The sequence below is a fragment of the Equus asinus genome, chromosome 9 (genome assembly GCF_041296235.1).
Source record: "Equus asinus isolate D_3611 breed Donkey chromosome 9, EquAss-T2T_v2, whole genome shotgun sequence".
In the NCBI taxonomy this organism is placed as follows: Eukaryota; Metazoa; Chordata; class Mammalia; order Perissodactyla; family Equidae; genus Equus; species Equus asinus.
In genome coordinates this window covers 72,563,678-72,569,688 of record NC_091798.1, presented here as the reverse complement: position 1 = coordinate 72,569,688, position 6,011 = coordinate 72,563,678, and positions in this window count along the sequence as shown.

Genomic DNA, 6,011 nt, shown 5'->3' with positions numbered 1-6,011 from the left:
ATCTCATCTAACCTTCTAAATATTTTGGAGTTGTGTATGTTGAATTCAGGAGATATACATATAATTTATGTAAGGAAACATATCCTTACATTCAAAGTTAGATTTTTCAGCACTTATTTTTCCCATGTTTTCCCAACGTTGGAAACTTTTAAATTGAGATAGTGGTGCTAGGAAGAAGTATTTATTAATATAAAAATGTTTGTCATGCACTAACTGTCTACCTTTAACGAATCTTATATCATTATCCTTCTCCTGTGTCCATCTTCAGCATTAACAATCTATTAAGTGTTCTTTGATTTTACCAAGTGTGTTACATGTCAGGGTCTTTGAACTTGCTTTTGCCTTTTCTAGGGATCTTTCCTTCCAGACATTTATAAGATTTTCTCCTGGCTTCGTGTTTCATCAGCTCTCTGCCCAAATGCCTTGTTCTTAGTGAGGTGTTCTCTAACCACTCTCTGTAAAATGTTATCTTTTTTCAATCTCTCTCTATAAATAAGCCTTATTTCCCCTAGTAGCAAGTGAAGTACATCATATGTTTACCTGTTATCCCTTCAAAGACACAGTGGGCAGGAGAGTTAGACACAAATGAACCAAACACTCAAAATTAATTCCAAATCCAATAGCTTTGCTACTGACTTCACCAAGACACTTTAAAAAAATTATCCCCTTGAATGTTCTGCCAACAATTATTCAGGGATTGGTTTTATGTTTTCTTATTTCCCAGGGTGCCAATAATGAAATACAATGAAGCTAATACACTTTTTCCTGGCTTTATGTCGATGTCTGGTTTGTATGAAGATGTTCTTCTGAACCATGAGACTATGGCAAATCCTCAAACTTTTAGCAAGAAAGTAATAAGTGAGAGAGAAAGAAATGAATGTGTGGCCAATGACCAGGACCACTGCTCTGGGCCACACAGATTTAAGCTGAAGATTATCTCATGCTGCGAATTTCAGATAATGCTTGAGCTCTGGGGCTACCTATGCCTCCCAAGGGAGCTGTGTCACAACTCCCATTTTTAACGGTATGGTCAACCTTTCTTCTATCTAAATGCTATTAAAAAATTAGAGTTGTAATTAGATTAACTCAATAACTTTTAAAAGATGTATATATGTGCTAACTTTGGAAATTTTTTTTTAATTTAATTATGCCTAGAAAGAGAAATTCTCAAAAACTTATAAACAAAAATCATATACACACAGACACACAAATATTGATTTGGGAAGGAATTTAATTTTCCTAACAAAAATTTTCTGCAACAACTGTTTATGAAGTAAAATTTGGAAAATGAAAATATTTGTGACGCATAGTCAGACAACTATACAATATATTAAGAACTAGAATTTAGGCAATCTAAATGATTTTATAAAACCTAAGTTGTTCCTGGCTCACTTTACAGTTTGAACTTCTGCCTTATATGCCTCTGCCAAATTTCAAATTGATCTTAGAATGTCTGTTTCTCTTGGATACTTTGAAATCTATTTTAATCAAATGGTAAATTAAAATGAAATAAAATTTAAAATGATTTTGCCCTCTTGCTTTCTATCACGTTCCCTCAAAGGTTCCATTTGCCTGCTCTGTCATATTTTGCCTGGGTAAAATCCATTCAGTTCAGCTCTACCTAATTTGCTGATGGAATTGGAATCTGCTTTATTCTGTTTCTATTGAATTAAAATAGGGAGAAATAATGGACTCTATTCATAAGCTCTGGGCTTTGCTTAAAATAGGCCCACCTCAGTAGGAGCTCTGCCATACCTGGCTGCTTTGTCTCAGTTCTGCTTGGCTGCAAATTGGCTCTGCAATGTATTTCTGCTTCTCTAGCTTGTTTTGCTTGGTTGTTTTATGAATAAGCATCTGATTCTCTCTATCTTTGCTTTATTGAAAAATCCTGCCCCACTTTTGGTTTTGCCAGCCAGAAGAGTAAAAGGACGTATTCAAAGCAAAGTCTGGGAGCAAATTTGATAGCTTGGGTGAATAAATAGTGAGGTTTTATTTTAAACGATTCATGCATGCTTTGAAAAGATACTCCAAAGTATCTAATTGGGGAAAATTAATGTGCATTTAGTCAGACAATATGGTTTATGAGTTTTTCTGTTTGAATGTGTGGGAAATGTGTACATTGGTCTAATCAAGTTATTACTTTCAAGATAGGAATATGAATTGCAATAGTATAAACCCATTAACTAATGTCTTGATTATTTTATTCAACTTAAAGTGTGGTCTACTGTAACTTCTTATGTTAGAATAACATGATGGCGACTGGTCTGGTGCTTATGGGGACAGAGGTTTCTGTTTAAACCCTCCAGTACTCTTGGCTTATTTCCTTCCTTTCATGACAGTTGAGGGTGGAACATGTAACTGTCTTGTTCTTAACTTCATGGATGAGATGCTAACCAATAATTGAGGACTTACATAAGACAAATACAAATTTTTCTCAAATTTTCTTTGTTCCCTTCACTATACTCTTTCATCATGTCCTTTTATATATGTTCTAAGTACCTCTATCCTGTCTCTTTTCTAACTCTACATTTAATAAACCAGGGCACTGGGTGCTTTTAGATCTTTCCCAAGGCCCTCATGTCTCAAAGACAAGAAAAGGATATTCTTATTAGCCTAAAGGCACTGAAGTTATTTTAGTATGAGAAAGCTATTACCTGAAAGTTTGTGAAAATATGTTGATATCAGGGTCAGGATTCCCCTTTTTACATTGAGTGGATTTCTGACACCCTAAGAAATCTTAACAAAAAACACCTATCAACCTGGTTTGTAGCAACTTGAAAGGTTTTATAAATTTTAGGCAACCAAGTGGTCACATACAGGAAATAGAAAAATATCCCACTACAAGTTCTGTTCAAAAGTATATATTGTTGACTGTGGCTTATATCTCTTTCAAGAAGAACCTTACTTCTACGCAACTCCTAAAACCTCATTTCTTTTCCGGCTTCTTCCCAAAAAATACCAGAAGCAGACAATCAGGAGAGACTGGATGAATCAGTTTGAAAATAAATCTTGATTTGGGAAATCCTCTCCTAATCTCCTTGTGAACATTTGACATTTGAAGATGTGTAATCCATAATCCCTGGCAGAATGGACCTTCCTGAAATACCACAGAATTTGTGTCACCTGATTATCCTAGCATGTAGCCTCTACATTCGACCAAGGGGGAATGGTGAAAAGCACAATAAGATAATAAAAGAACACAAACTATTATCTGGTGGTCTTTATCAAATAGATATGAAAGGGAAATATCTGTAATTTTACCTTAAAAGGGAACTTCAAAAAGGAAATAAAGCCATGGTGGCCAGAATGCTAAAATGACCCAGCGACCCTCACCCTCGTATAATCTCTTCCCCATAAGTGTGGGTGAAATCTATGAGTTATTATTCATTATACGTCAAAAGAAATTTTAGAGAAGTAATTAAGGGTACTAATTGTTGACTTTAGGTTAATCAAAAGAGAGATGACCTAGGTAGGCTTGACCTAATCACATAAACCCTTTAAATCTTGGTCTAGAGGTAAGCGATAAAGAAAGGCTAAACCTACAACAATCTGTAAGTCTACAAATTCTGTGTTGGGAAACACAGCCTCAGGTGCACTGTCTTTCAACCTCCAGCTTATTGCCTAAAACATCTCTCATTTTAAGCAAATCCTTTACCCCAGTTGGAATAGTTACATTTTCCTCCCTTAAGATAAGGTATCTTATAGTCCAACAACCTATTTTAAGAAACTAGCTCCATAATATTGCTATTAAAAGTGTTAGAATCTTTTCTTCAAGTTCCATGTTCTCCTTGAGGACTTTTCACGATTGCTCTTGACTAGGCAAAGAAAGATAATCCAAGTACACAATAAGAAGTTTCAGTAAAAGGTTAGTCAGTAATCAGATTGTTCCGTGATCTTCACTCTTGGGGTGAATTCAATAGTATAAATGACATGGAACCTGATCAGACTTGGTGCGTAAGTAGCAAGAACTAGAGTAAGAAGCATATATGTCAGATAAATCCTGTGAAAATTCAGGTCCTATCCCATTAGTGAAGTTCCTAGAGGACCTGTGTTCTTGGTTTTGTCAGACGACCCCCTTTAGAAGGAACAGGTTTTTGCACTGATTGTTGGATCTCTTTGGATTTCAGAGGCAATATACTCTGCATTTGCACATTTTGCTCTGACCCATTTACCAGGGAACCCATAATGTTGCTAGTTATTTGAGAGGCCCAGAATAAGGGAAGGCTTTGAAGTAATCCCAGGTTATTATACACAATTTCGGGACACTCAGGCTTTAGGAACCAGTAGATCTAATGGTGCTTAAAATGGCTATGGTAAATAAATGCATTTGCAAATTCAAAAAGAGAATTACTTCAAAGATAACTGGGTTTTGAAGTAAGGCCATGCCTTCAGCTGCTAACCAGTACCTTTCAACTAATCAGCCCTAGTGGAAAATTAAAGCTTGACCAAGGGATATCTAAATGTTGTGAACTGAATGGCTTATCAGAATTATCTGATGTTATCTGACATACCAAGACATAATATTGTGTGTTTAGGAGAAACCTTTTTATAAAATGGACATATTTCATAAAATATTAGAGTCAAAACTTTTGAAGGCATCAGGAAGTTGCATGAGGCTGAGACTCCGGCACATGGCTGAGACATCCTGTTTCCTAGGCTCCCAGGTCAGTTGGCTTCCTGGCAATGGGAAACATTGGCAGGACACTGGAAGGTAGAAGCAAGGAGAAGCTTGAGTGTCTCTCCTCTTTCAGCTTCCAATGCCATCTTGATTATGGCTTGATCTCTAGCCAGACAGGCTGTTGCATATCCAGCTTCCACCAGGTGAGTCCAGATCTGAGCTTCAGTAACATTTCTGTCTCTCTTTGTTTCTGCAGCAGCTTCCCACTACTTCCTAATATTATTGTCTGGTGTGGCTCACAGTCCGTTGCTTGGCTTCTCAGTAATCCTATTACCCATGCAACCAATGTCCTATACTAAATTTCTTCAATTTAAATACTTACAGTCATTTCTGTTTTCTTGATTGGACCCTGAATAATATGTAGGTAATTTGTAACTAAAATTTGAGAGTCTACTTAAGTTATACAAATATTCATTCATTCACGAATATTCATAATAAGGATGATGCTGCCAATAAAATGGGTGATAATGTCATATGACTGAATGGATCAGAGGAAATTTTGAGATTCCATCTCTTTAAGAAAATCAAATATAAATTAGAAAGTCATTTTGGAAGTCAAAAGTAATTGTGAATATAAATGCTTTTATTTTATCATTTCAGTCTGAAAATTATCTATGTATGTATGTGTCTATATCTTATTCTGCCTATCATTCCATATGTCTTTCTTTTTATCTATCAATCATTATGATTTATTATCCCTAGAACAGTGCCCTATTTCAGTTACTTTGGATTCAAGCTTTAATGACTATGTTTCAATGCATATATTTTAAGAGACTAGATACAGCTTTAAATAATATTGCTATGTTCTCAAAATAAGTTACAATAAGTTATGACTCAAGAGAAAATTTATTATAATTGTAGTAATACCAATAACTTTTGTTTCTGGCTAGTAATAAAACTGGTGTAAGTCTCAGGAGTTGAACGTGGGATAAACTACACTTTCCACTTTGACAATTTTCTCTTTTCACCTATACCATTTATTTGATGATTCAAATTTTAGTCAGTTTCCTTCATTTTCAATTATATGAATCAAAAAAAAAATGAAGAACATGTTGAAAAATATCCACTTATTAAAATATCCAATATCACTGTTTAAACGTCTCTCTCTCAGGAAAACAAATTCATTTAGACTAGTGTTTTGCCATTACTGCTGTCAGAAATTTGCAGTGATTTTGGCATCAGAACAGATGGTTGCTGGTGGTAGGGGAGGTTACCACTTTTCCATTTTACTGAAGTTTTATAACATGAGGCTTTGTGCAAAAAATATGTTTAATTCTACTAAAAGCTGTTTAGACAATTTGAAGGAAACTAAAGCAGAACACTTGAAAATATA